Source organism: Brachyistius frenatus, unplaced genomic scaffold, assembly GCF_029030835.1.
Source record: "Brachyistius frenatus isolate BFR_SWC_R1_liver_20210118 unplaced genomic scaffold, ASM2903083v1 Contig_149, whole genome shotgun sequence".
Classification (NCBI taxonomy): domain Eukaryota; kingdom Metazoa; phylum Chordata; class Actinopteri; family Embiotocidae; genus Brachyistius; species Brachyistius frenatus.
The window spans coordinates 487,533-500,514 of NW_027210748.1; positions in this window are offsets into that span (position 1 = coordinate 487,533).

A 12,982-nucleotide genomic window follows, 5' to 3' on the forward strand; every position below is an offset into this window, starting at 1 on the left:
GTGTGTACGTGTTTTATGAGAGTGTGTATGTGTTTTATGAGAGTGTGTATGTGTTTTATGAGAGTGTGTATGTGTTTTATGAGAGTGTGTATGTGTTTTATGAGAGTGTGTGTGTTTTATGAGAGTGTGTATGTGTTTTATGAGAGTGTGTATGTGTTTTATGAGAGTGTGTATGTGTTTTATGAGAGTGTGTATGTGTTTTATGAGAGTGTGTACGTGTTTTATGAGAGTGTGTACGTGTTTTATGAGAGTGTATGTGTTTTATGAGAGTGTGTATGTGTTTTTTTAGTGAGAGTGTGTATGTGTTTTATGAGAGTGTGTGTGTTTTATGAGAGTGTGTATGTGTTGTATGAGAGTGTGTATGTGTTTTATGAGAGTGTGTATGTGTTCTATGAGAGTGTATGTGTTTTATGAGAGTGTGTATGTGTTTTATGAGAGTGTGTACGTGTTTTATGAGAGTGTGTGTGTTTTATGAGAGTGTGAGAGTGTGTACGTGTTTTATGAGAGTGTGTACGTGTTTTATGAGAGTGTGTATGTGTTTTATGAGAGTGTGTAGAGTGTGTGTGTTTTATGAGAGTGTGTACGTGTTTTATGAGAGTGTGTATGTGTTTTATGAGAGTGTGTATGTGTTTTATGAGAGTGTGTATGTGTTTTATGAGAGTGTGTATGTGTTTTATGAGAGTGTGTACGTGTTTTATGAGAGTGTGTATGTGTGTGTACGTGTTTTATGAGAGTGTGTACGTGTTTTATGAGAGTGTGTACGTGTTTTATGAGAGTGTGTACGTGTTTTATGAGAGTGTGTATGTGTTTTATGAGAGTGTGTATGTGTTTTATGAGAGTGTGTACGTGTTTTATGAGAGTGTGTACGTGTTTTATGAGAGTGTGTACGTGTTTTATGAGAGTGTGTACGTGTTTTATGAGAGTGTGTACGTGTTTTATGAGAGTGTGTATGTGTTTTATGAGAGTGTGTACGTGTTTTATGAGAGTGTGTATGTGTTTTATGAGAGTGTGTACGTGTTTTATGAGAGTGTGTACGTGTTTTATGAGAGTGTGTATGTGTTTTATGAGAGTGTGTATGTGTTTTATGTGTTTATGAGAGTGTGTACGTGTTTTATGAGAGTGTGTATGTGTTTTATGAGAGTGTGTATGTGTTTTATGAGAGTGTGTATGTGTTTTATGAGAGTGTGTATGTGTTTTATGAGAGTGTGTACGTGTTTTATGAGAGTGTGTATGTGTTTTATGAGAGTGTGTATGTGTTTTATGAGAGTGTGTACGTGTTTTATGAGAGTGTGTATGTGTTTTATGAGAGTGTGTATGTGTTTTATGAGAGTGTGTATGTGTTTTATGAGAGTGTGTGTGTGTTTTATGAGAGTGTGTATGTGTTTTATGAGAGTGTGTATGTGTTTTATGAGAGTGTGTGTGTTTTATGAGAGTGTGTATGTGTTTTATGAGAGTGTGTGTGTTTTATGAGAGTGTGTACGTGTTTTATGAGAGTGTGTGTGTGTGTGTGTATGTGTGTGTGTGTGTTTTATGAGAGTGTGTATGTGTTTTATGAGAGTGTGTATGTGTTTTATGAGAGTGTGTATGTGTTTTATGAGAGTGTGTACGTGTTTTATGAGAGTGTGTACGTGTGTGTGTACGTGAGAGTGTGTATGTGTTTTATGAGAGTGTGTATGTGTATGAGAGTGTGTATGTGTTTTATGAGAGTGTGTATGTGTTTTATGAGAGAGTGTGTATGTGTTTTATGAGAGTGTGTATGTGTTTTATGAGAGTGTGTATGTGTGTGTGTATGTGTTTTATGAGAGTGTGTACGTGTTTTATGAGTGTGTAGTGTGTACGTGTTTTATGAGAGTGTGTGTGTGTTTTATGAGAGTGTGTATGTGTTTTATGAGAGTGTGTGTGTGTGTGTTTTATTGTGTTTATGAGAGTGTGTAGTGTGTGTGTGTTTATGAGAGTGTGTATGTGTGTTTTATGAGAGTGTGTGTATGTGTTTTATGAGAGTGTGTGTGTGTTTTATGAGAGTGTGTACGTGTTTTATGAGAGTGTGTACGTGTTTTATGAGAGTGTGTATGTGTTTTATGAGAGTGTGTATGTGTTTTATGAGAGTGTGTACGTGTTTTATGAGAGTGTGTATGAGAGTGTGTATGTGTTTTATGAGAGTGTGTACGTGTTTTTTTAGTGTGTGTGTGTTTTATGAGAGTGTGTATGTGTTTTATGAGAGTGTGTATGTGTTTTATGAGAGTGTGTATGTGTTTTATGAGAGTGTGTATGTGTTTTATGAGAGTGTGTATGTGTTTTATGAGAGTGTGTATGTGTTTTATGAGAGTGTGTACGTGTTTTATGAGAGTGTATGTGTTTTATGAGAGTGTGTACGTGTTTTATGAGAGTGTGTATGTGTTTTATGAGAGTGTGTATGTGTTTTATGAGAGTGTGTATGTGTTTTATGAGAGTGTGTGTGTTTTATGAGAGTGTGTATGTGTTTTATGAGAGTGTGTATGTGTTTTATGAGAGTGTGTATGTGTTTTATGAGAGTGTGTATGTGTTTTATGAGAGTGTTTATGAGAGTGTGTGTTTTATGAGAGTGTGTGTGTGTTTTATGAGAGTGTGTACGTGTTTTATGAGAGTGTGTACGTGTGTGTTTGTTTGAGAGTGTGTATGTGTTTTATGAGAGTGTGTATGTGTTTTATGAGAGTGTGTTTTATGAGAGTGTGTATGTGTTTTATGAGAGTGTGTATGTGTTTTATGAGAGTGTGTATGTGTTTTATGAGAGTGTGTGTGTTTTATGAGAGTGTGTGTGTAGTGTGTGTGTTTTATGAGAGTGTGTATGTGTTTTATGAGAGTGTGTATGTGTTTTATGAGAGTGTGTACGTGTTTTATGAGAGTGTGTATGTGTTTGTATGAGAGTGTGTACGTGTTTTATGAGTGTGTACGTGTGTGAGAGTGTGTGTGTTTTATGAGAGTGTGTATGTGTTTTATGAGAGTGTGTGTGTTTTATGAGAGTGTGTGTGTTTTATGAGAGTGTGTACGTGTTTTATGAGAGTGTGTATGTGTTTTATGAGAGTGTGTACGTGTTTTATGAGAGTGTGTATGTGTTTTATGAGAGTGTTGTGATGAGTGTGTGTGTGTTTTATGAGAGTGTGTATGTGTTTTATGAGAGTGTGTACGTGTTTTATGAGAGTGTGTATGTGTTTTATGAGAGTGTGTATGTGTTTTATGAGAGTGTGTACGTGTTTTATGAGAGTGTGTATGTGTTTTATGAGAGTGTGTAGTGTGTGTGTTTTATGAGAGTGTGTATGTGTTTGTGAGAGTGTGTGTGTTTTATGAGAGTGTGTATGTGTTTTATGAGAGTGTGTGTGTGTGTTTTATGAGAGTGTGTATGTGTTTTATGAGAGTGTGTATGTGTTTTATGAGAGTGTGTATGTGTTTTATGAGAGTGTGTGTGTGTTTTATGAGAGTGTGTATGTGTTTTATGAGAGTGTATGTGTTTTATGAGAGTGTGTACGTGTTTTATGAGAGTGTGTACGTGTTTTATGAGAGTGTGTACGTGTTTTATAGTGTGTATGTGTTTTATGAGAGTGTGTATGTGTTTTATGAGAGTGTGTACGTGTTTTATGAGAGTGTGTATGTGTTTTATGAGTGTGTATGTGTTTTATGAGAGTGTGTACGTGTGTGTACGTGTTTTATGAGAGTGTGTGTATGTGTTTTATGAGAGTGTGTATGTGTTTTATGAGAGTGTGTGTATGTGTTTTATGAGTGTGTACGTGTTTTATGTGTATGTGTTTTATGAGAGTGTGTGTGTAGTGTGTGTGTTTTATGAGAGTGTGTATGTGTTTTATGAGAGTGTGTATGTGTTTTATGAGAGTGTGTATGTGTTTTATGAGAGTGTGTATGTGTGTTTTATGAGAGTGTTTATGTGTTTTATGAGAGTGTGTATGTGTTTTATGAGAGTGTGTATGTGTGTGTATGTGTTTTATGAGAGTGTGTATGTGTTTTATGAGAGTGTGTATGTGTGTGTATGTGTTTTATGAGAGTGTGTATGTGTTTTATGAGAGTGTGTACGTGTTTTATGAGAGTGTACGTGTTTTATGAGAGTGTGTATGTGTTTTATGAGTGTACGTGTTGTATGAGAGTGTGTATCTGTTTTATGAGAGTGTGTATGTGTTTTATGAGAGTATGTACGTGTTTTATGAGAGTGTACGTGTTTTATGAGAGTGTGTATGTGTTTTATAGTTTCACTAGTTGAAAAAATGAAAAAGACCAAATTTGGTCATTTTATAAATAGTTTCAGGAATGAAAGCTTTTTATTTTTTTTTTAACTTAGAATGGAATTTTACGACACATAATTAATTGGATTAATTATTCCTACAATTGTTGAGACGATTAAATACGATCATTTTAATACAGTTTTTGTTGGTGGAGTCTGAGCCAGACACGCGAAGTCTTCCCTTTCTGTTCCTTCAGTTTAAAGCGTTTTGCTGTCAGTTTGATCTGAAACCAGACTTTGTCACTGAATATGGATGAGAACTAATAATAGATTACTAACAAGGCAAAATGAAAAGCTACTTCAGAGGCAACCCCAAAACCCAGGGTTCAAGGTATATGGTGACATAGTGTGCACTTTTTAAAGGAGTTTGCATCACTAAACTCAACCAAAGTGCTTCCTGCATCCACGAGTGTTCATACTGCGATTGCATAACCCGAACCTGCTGTGTACTTGGATGGGAGCACTCAGTGGTCTTTGCCCTGTCGGAGCATGCAGTAATTACTACCTGTTGGTCCTCCAAAATGGCAAACAAACAAACGAAGCATCAACATCAAACTACAACCCACTGACAGAACAAAATGTTTAGTATCTTCTTTTCCAGGCCTTTAAAACAGCTGCGTTCAGTTCATGTTTGTCCCAAACACACTCTCCGTCTTCAGGCTCCTTCTTAGCCGCTGCAATGCTCCAGCCAATCTGAGACTACCTGGTTTCTGTCACAGATAAAAGCTTTGGTTTTTGGTTTCCAACAAGATCGGAGGAAATGCTTTTAACATATCCAGACAACATGTTTGTGCTCTTCTGAATTCATCCTGCTGCTGTCATCATCTGCTCCATCAGTAGTAGAGAGAAGCGAGCCAGCTCCAGAGCAGCCCATCTCCATGTTTCACTGGTGAGCTGGAACTCTTTTTGCACGTCTTTGTATTTTATTTTGGTAAATGTGTGAGTGTTGCTACTGATAGAGGGTCCAGTATTTTATATATTGACCAACTAAGTGTCTCTGATTAAAATGCATTGTTATTATTGCCTCGTTCAGTCACTGGTCCATTTCTTAATAGGGTCTGAGTAGATCGGATCTCAATGCATCCTCAGTGCATCTTTGGAAACCTGTACTGTGAGCTGTCCACTTGTGATGACATCATCCAGGATGCACGTTAAAGCCAGTTTGTTTGTTTGGTGTGATATATAACAAAAGGTTTCCGGTTGCTCTACTGACGTGTCCATTCTAGTGCTGTTTTCTACTTTTCAGTGTAGCTGCGGATGTTAGTCACACCTCATCTGTGCATGTCGACACCAGTGGCGGTATTATGGTCGTTGTTATCAACAGAAACCTTTCCTGCGCCGGTTATCACAGGCCTCATCGGCAGAGATGTGCATCCTGTCTGGGATTCAGCTCAGCAGCTTGTGTTTCAGTCTCTCTCCGTGCACGTGAGGGTGAAATAGAGCCGGCGCTTCGTGACGTCCAGATGCTGCCGGTAACGGGCAGGGGACAGGTGCACAGAAAGGACGAGACACCAATCAGACACGTTGGTTCTGGTGCTGGTTTTGATGTATTAGACTCAAGCTGAAGGTGAGCCTTTTAGTCATTGTACATTAGTAATGCATACAATTATGGACAGCTAATTAAATAAAGTATTTTTTTTACTGTAATTCTTGTGGTTGCTTGTCCTCGTGATTTAAAAAAGCACATGACAGTAAAATACATAGAACAGATCAAGAAAAAAACTTGACTTCACTATCTGCTCATAAATTAATTATTATAGAAGAAGACGTCTGATTGGTAGTGTTTGGGAGAGATCAGAATGCATGAACAGGACCTTTATAAACCAATATATTAATTTCCAAATGTCATTTTCTGATATCATTTTCAGTGTGCATGACCCAACCGCCCGATACAAGCAGCCCCTCAAATCTTGATTCCAATAGAAGGAATTACTAAAACAATAAACTGTTATTGTGAAATGTTAATTCATAATCAATTTGTCTTTAAAAGCCTGCCATTGATGCATTTTCCAAATTACACTTTTATTTTATCTTAGGTTTTGGTTGACTACACCCTGCTTCTTAAACCAGCACTTTCATGAAGTTCCATCAAACACTATCAGACACTGTTAGCAAGTAAAAGCAGTGCTAAAGTCATTCTGAATCTGATAAAACAAACAAGCAAAAACTGTACTCAGACACAGAAACTAGACCTCCTCTGTTTTTGGCCTTCAGCCATATATATTATATATAATTATGGAATATAATATATATATATTATATTATATTATATTATTAATATATATAATATATACATATTTTAACAGGTTATTTCATGGAATTTCAGAGCATGTGTTAACAGAACCAGGCTCAGAGGTGGGCGGAGCATCTGCCTCAACCAGTTGGTGGTGAGGGGAGAGCAGAGAGAGAAAAGGACAGCAGAGATCCAAAACGTGGTAACCACACCCTCGATCTGGTTCTGTCATATGGCATTGAAACTGAAAATGTAATAGTATTTCCTCAAAACCCTGTTTTGTCGGACCACTTCTTATTAACATTTGAAGTTACAATAATGGACGACACAGCATGTGGGAATAAATCCCACTACAGTAGATGTCTGTCAGATGATGTCGTGGCCAAGTTTAAGGAAGCAGTTACATGCTTATCCTCTTCGATGCCGTGTGTTAAAGCAGTGGAAGACATCTACGTTGATCTTAGTCCCACACAAGTGGATCATCTGGTAGAAAACACTGCAGTATCTCTGCTACAACTCTAGATGATGTCGCCCCTCTGAAGAAGAGAGTCATGAACCAGAGGAAGTTGTCTCCATGGTACAACTCAGAACTACGCTCTGCTAGGCAGCGACTAGAAAGATGGAAAGGAAATGGAGTTCCACTAATTTAGAAGAATTTCACCTGCCTGGAAGGAGAGTCTAATATTATATAAGAAAGCTCTTGGTAAGGCCAGAACTTTATATTATTCATCATTAATAGAGGACAACAAGAACAACCCCAGGTTTCTTTTCATCACTGTAGCAGGCTGACAAAGAGTCCCAGTTCTGTTGAGTCCTCTATTCCTTCAGTTCTCAGCAGTAATGACTTCATTAACTTCTTCACTAATAAAATTCTTACTATCAGGGAGAGAATCGGGCCGACCCTTCCTGACACCATCACTGATGTGTTGCTAAGCAACAGCAGCCCTGAAAGCAACTGTAGGACCAGATGTAAACTTGGAACATTTCTCTCCTGTTGAGCTCTCTGAGTTAACTAGAATTATTTCTTCATCTGGATCCTCTAGCTGTCTGTTAGATCTCATCCCAACTAAACTTTTTAAGGAATTCTTCTCTTTAATTAATACTTCCATATTAGATCAGATCAACCTATCTATTGTAACTGGCTATGTACCGCAGGCTTTTAAAGTGGCTGTAATTAAACCGTTACTTAAAACGCTAACTATATATATATATATATGTACACACACTGGTCCACTAATTGAAAAGTATTTATCACCCTCCACACTCGCCACCGTGGCTACGTAGTGGAAAGGGAGCGACCACCAACTTTTTTTAAATCTGGCTAAGCTGCAGCTTTTGTGAAACACCGTTCAGATACAAGTTGTACATGTCCACACATAAGTGTTTATTTTTCACTATGTAACACTATCCTGTTGGTAGATGAGGCCTTCAGTATGTCCATTGCGTGATTGAAAGAGAGGGCACAAAAACACATTCGTATTTATTTAGAAAGCAAAGCCAGTGGACAAATCGGGAAGTTTGACAGGTGCATAGATTGTGTTTGAAGATAAGTGGTTTAAAGATCAGGTTGTTGTGTGCTAATAATTTTAGAAATACCTGTTTTCAATCGTGCTGCCAAGACTGTCGTGAGAAGTGAGATTTCATTTTATAATACAGTCAGCAGCACTTTACAAAATATGCTTCTTCTTCAAACGTCTTCAAATGCTCATGTCTACTATCACAGCAAATACCGGCTTGTTGTGTGTAAGTGCTGTCGTTCTTATTGCTAAATTACAGAGATGGTCCCCATGGTAACCATTATCCACTTAACAATATGTCAGATGTTTAAGGGATTAAATTAAATCATATTCAGGGTTTGCTTAAATTTTCTTCATTTGCTTTGGAGTGAGAGTTCATTTTAGAATTTATTCGACACTGGAGAGGATTTAGCAAATCCACATTTTTTTATGTACATAATATTTGGTTATGATTATTATGTTGTTCACAAGAAATTCAATTTGTTTGTCCTTCAAAGTTAATCCTAGTTGTACACATTCAAAGGAAAAGAAATCTCTATTTATGGATTTGGATTTAAACCAATCATGCAGCAATCTCCATCATCTAAGGAAGTGAAAACCATAATTCTTTTCCATTTCTTCTGAAAGACCGAAACCATTTCATTTGTAGTACTCCATTCATAATTTCCAAATCAATTGCTTTTAACTCTCATTCTTCAGTTTTTTTTTAATCAGGTCTTCTTTTATTTTTGTTTGTGTAAACACGTTGTCGGGTTGGTTTGGCTGACGTGTCCATATGTGTTGGCTAACGTTAGCTGACGCTAGTGAGCTGACGTCACACTGCTCTGCAGTCGATCGATCAAAGTGTAACTTGGTCCTCAACTTCACCGGATTTTGGGGTGAATTTAAAGATTATTTTAAGATCCTCAAACGAATTAATACCGAGAAAAGTAACAAAACTGTGTGAAGAAATTATTGAAGAGGAATAATATGATATTTTTATGCATATATCTTTTTCTCCCATGATACTTTTGCATCAAGGGAATTTACATATTTAAATCCAGACATGTTTATTTATTTTAAAGCTTAACGTGGTGAAATGACGTTTGTACTTTCCGGTAAAAAAGACGACACTGAGGTAAGAGGCGGACGGACAGGATGCTGGTTCGAGGTGAGCACCAAGACATTGTGTTACTCAATCAACACCAGCAGAACAATGTTGGTGGAAGCAGCCAGTGGTGTGGTGCGTTCAAGTTCATTGTTGCACATTTCTTTCCGGGGAACAAAAAAAAGGTTGCATGGCTTAACAAACAATTTACCCTTGTTGGACTTGGGCTCCTGCTAAAGTAACCAATATGTGTCAGCCCCCAGTCCTGCGTGTTCTTTAATGAGGCAATAGGAGAAGATGTCAGGCTTCAATATATTTATTTAACAGCAACAGAATAACCAGTTTACAGAGCTCTGGGTCCAGACTATGTTTCCCTGACCGCAACAGAGTATGTGTCAGTTCACAAAGTCTCACAAACACAGCCTTTTGTCTCCACCTTAGGATTAATAGTTGATAATACGACTTTATATATAAGTAATATGATATGGCATACATATATGTTGTATTATTGTAAACATAACCTCGCACAGAATCGCACAATTCCCCCTTTTGGTCTCTCACAGGAGACCAACAACCGTAAGAAAGAAAGAACATGCACATACCTGCTGCCGGCGTGGCTCCATTATAACTAAAACGTTCCAGATGTTGCTGTTCAATATCTTCTCTGTATTGTCAGTAAAAATGTTTCTCACAAGCCCTTGTAACCTTCTTATTACAGCTCATTACCGCTGCAGCACTTCACACATTGCATATATATCAAAACACACAATCACAGTTCTTTCTCACAGGTGATTCTTTTTTTTTCCCCACTTACTGTTGATCCTGATGTTTCAGATCAACTGTTACCCGACCCAGCGTCCACTGGGGAGGTTCTGCTGCCGTTCACTGTGACCAGTGGTACCAGTTCTCTCCTTTGCCGTCCAGCCGGACCGCGTGCGTTGTCCTCTCCTTAACTCTGTACGGTCCGGTCCACCTCGGTTCCGACCACTTCCTCTTGATCACCTTTAGGAGGACCCGCTCCGCTGTATGTGGTGTTCCTGGTTCACTGCCCCCTTTGGTCTCCGTCACCTGTGTAGAGAAACCTGACACCAAAGCTGTTAGTTGATCATAGTACGGCTTATATTTCATCCAGGAACTTGTTTCGATCGTCACCGGGTTTCCTGCGCCTGGACCCGGAAACTGCTGTCCGGTCCACAGCTCAAAAGGAGTGAACCCTGTGGTAGAATTCACAGAGCTGTGCACTGCCATCAATGCTACTGGCAGAGCCTCCACCCAGGACAGCTTGGTTTGACCACATACTTTACTGATTTTACTTTTCGGTGTCTGATTCATTCTTTCTACCCTCCCCTGTGACTGAGGGTGGTAGACCGGGCCAAATGCGTGTTTTAGGCCCAAATGTTTTTCTCCTTCTTGTAAGTCTTTATTTTTGAAATGGGAGCCGTTATCTGAACGGATGCGACGAGGAAACCCATGCACGGGTATGTAGTGATTTATCAAGAATTGGGTCACTGTTTTTGCATCCTCTTTTTTAGCAGGTATTGCCTCTGGCCAGCCAGTGTATGCATCCACGGCTACCAGGAGGTACCTGTGTCCTCCCACTCTGTCAATCATGTCGGTGTAATCAACGATAATGTCCTGCCCGGGAGCTGTGGCAGGGGAAACTGTCCTTGGTGAGGCTTAATGGTCGCCTTTACCTTGTATACCATACACACACTACATTCTCTCACGTGGTTTTCTATCATAGCCGGTAGAAATAGATGCCACCAATGGGTCAGATGTCTCTGCATCTGTTTCTGTCCACAGTGAGTGAGACCATGTGCTTCCTGTAATGTCCTCTGTACCAGGCCTGGTGGCAGAACTAGTCTACCATCCGGGGCTCTCCACAATCCATCCTGTTCTGTGGCTCCTCTGTCCTGCCATACACTGGTGTCCCATGGAGAGGCCTTTGTCTGCTCCTTTCTTATCATGTCTACATCACACTGTGGCAGCATGTCCTGTACTGTCCTGTCGGTTTGCAACATAACTACTCAGCTCCATATCCTGCCGTTCTCTTGGCTGCCTGGTCAGCTTGATCATTGCTCATTGCAATCCAGGTGTCTGTTTTGTCGTGTCCTTTACACTTCATGATAGCCACAGCTTTTGGCTTCATCAGTGCCTCCACCAGTCTCTTCATGTCTGCTTCATGTCTGATGGGTGTCTTGTCTGCAGTCAGGAATCCTGCTCTGATCCATTGTCTCAGCTCTATATGAACAGCACCCACTACATATGCTGAGTCTGTGTAGATGTTTACAACTTTCCCTTCTGCCCATTCTGGTGCTTTAATCATGGCCTGTAGTTCTGCTATCTGAGCTGACTCTTTTCCAACTACTGGTTCTGCTACCACTTCCTGAAATCCTTCCTGTGTTCTCCTGACCACCGCTAGGGCTGCTTTCAGTCCGTCCGTTGGGTGTCTGTAACAACACCCATCTGTGAACAGGGTTTCATCAGCATCAGGGAAAGGGATGTTCTGCCAGCTCTCTCTCTCCCTGACATCTTTCTGCACTCTTTCCTCACATACATGTGGCTCCCCTTCTCCCATGTTGTCTGCCATGTTTATGTCTTCATGTGTGTATGTGATGTGTGGTGATGTCAGTGTTTTGTCCAGCCTGGTCTGTCTTAGTGATGACATGGTGTGGAGTTCACATATGCCACGATGTGTGTGTGGTGAGTACTATCAATTGATGTTGCATGACTATGTGTGCCGTTTTCTGCAAAATGTTCACCACTCCTGCTGCATGTCTCGTGCATGGTGGGTGTCTGTTCTCTGTAGCATCCAGTGTCACACTTACGTACATCAGCACCTTCCTGTCACCCCCCTTTTTCTGAAACAGCACACCATTTGCTGTCTGGGCTGTTTCAGAAACATCCAGATAGAATGGATCCGTGTCATCTGGTACCGACAGGTCAGTGGCATTGCTCAGGGCATTTTTGAGTGATATAAACGCCATTTCAGCCTGTGTGGTCCAGAATAAGGAGGCAGTAAGGTTCCTCCTCGTCTTTTGCTCATTACCTTTTCTTTTATTTATTTTATGTTGTGGTCCTAATGTTCTATTATTATTTATCTACTTATTCTAATCTGCCCTTCTACTTCTGGTGTGACTACCGCTCTCCTATACTACACTGTCTTTGGGCCCCTGTAAACTTTAACTCTCACGTCTTAAATCTTAGTATTCTCTTATTTTCTTTGATCTAGCTTATCCTTAACTTTGATCTATTAACTTCGGTCTATCTTTTCTATGAACTCATCTCTAACTAATCTCATATTATTTTAACTTGATTTATTTTACTTTATCTTATCCAATCAATCAACTATTCTTCTGAGACAGGTTCTGTTTCAGAAGTTGAATTGCTTGTTAATCAGACTTCCTATTTGATTGTTTAACTCATTTTTCCACATCACCGCCCCCTTTGATCCTCTGTAGTATTCTGTTGTTAGCGTCTCCTATCAGTGATCACCTGACAGGTATGAAAGGAGTTGGAGTCGGTGGAGTCTGTCGAGGTCAGCCAACTGTTTCTGACACCCAGATTGTCCGTGCCTCCCGTACTTGTGGGAGGACGTTTCCCCACCGGATCCGTCTCGGTGTTTTACGGCCTCTTGTCATGATTTCAGTGTGTCTTTTCTTTTTTAGTTTTTATTTTGATGCCTGTTGCTGGTGGTTGCTCCGAGGAGGACTGTTTGTCTCTGTCCTCACTCTCTCTGTCCACTTCTTGCGGTGCAGACATGGTGCTGGTCTGCTGTATTGCCTCCTTTGCTCTCAGGGTGTCTTGACTGTGTTGTTGCAGAGTTTCATCTTCCTCTGCACTGGTAGAGTCCTCCTGCTTCCCTCTCTGGTTACCACCCA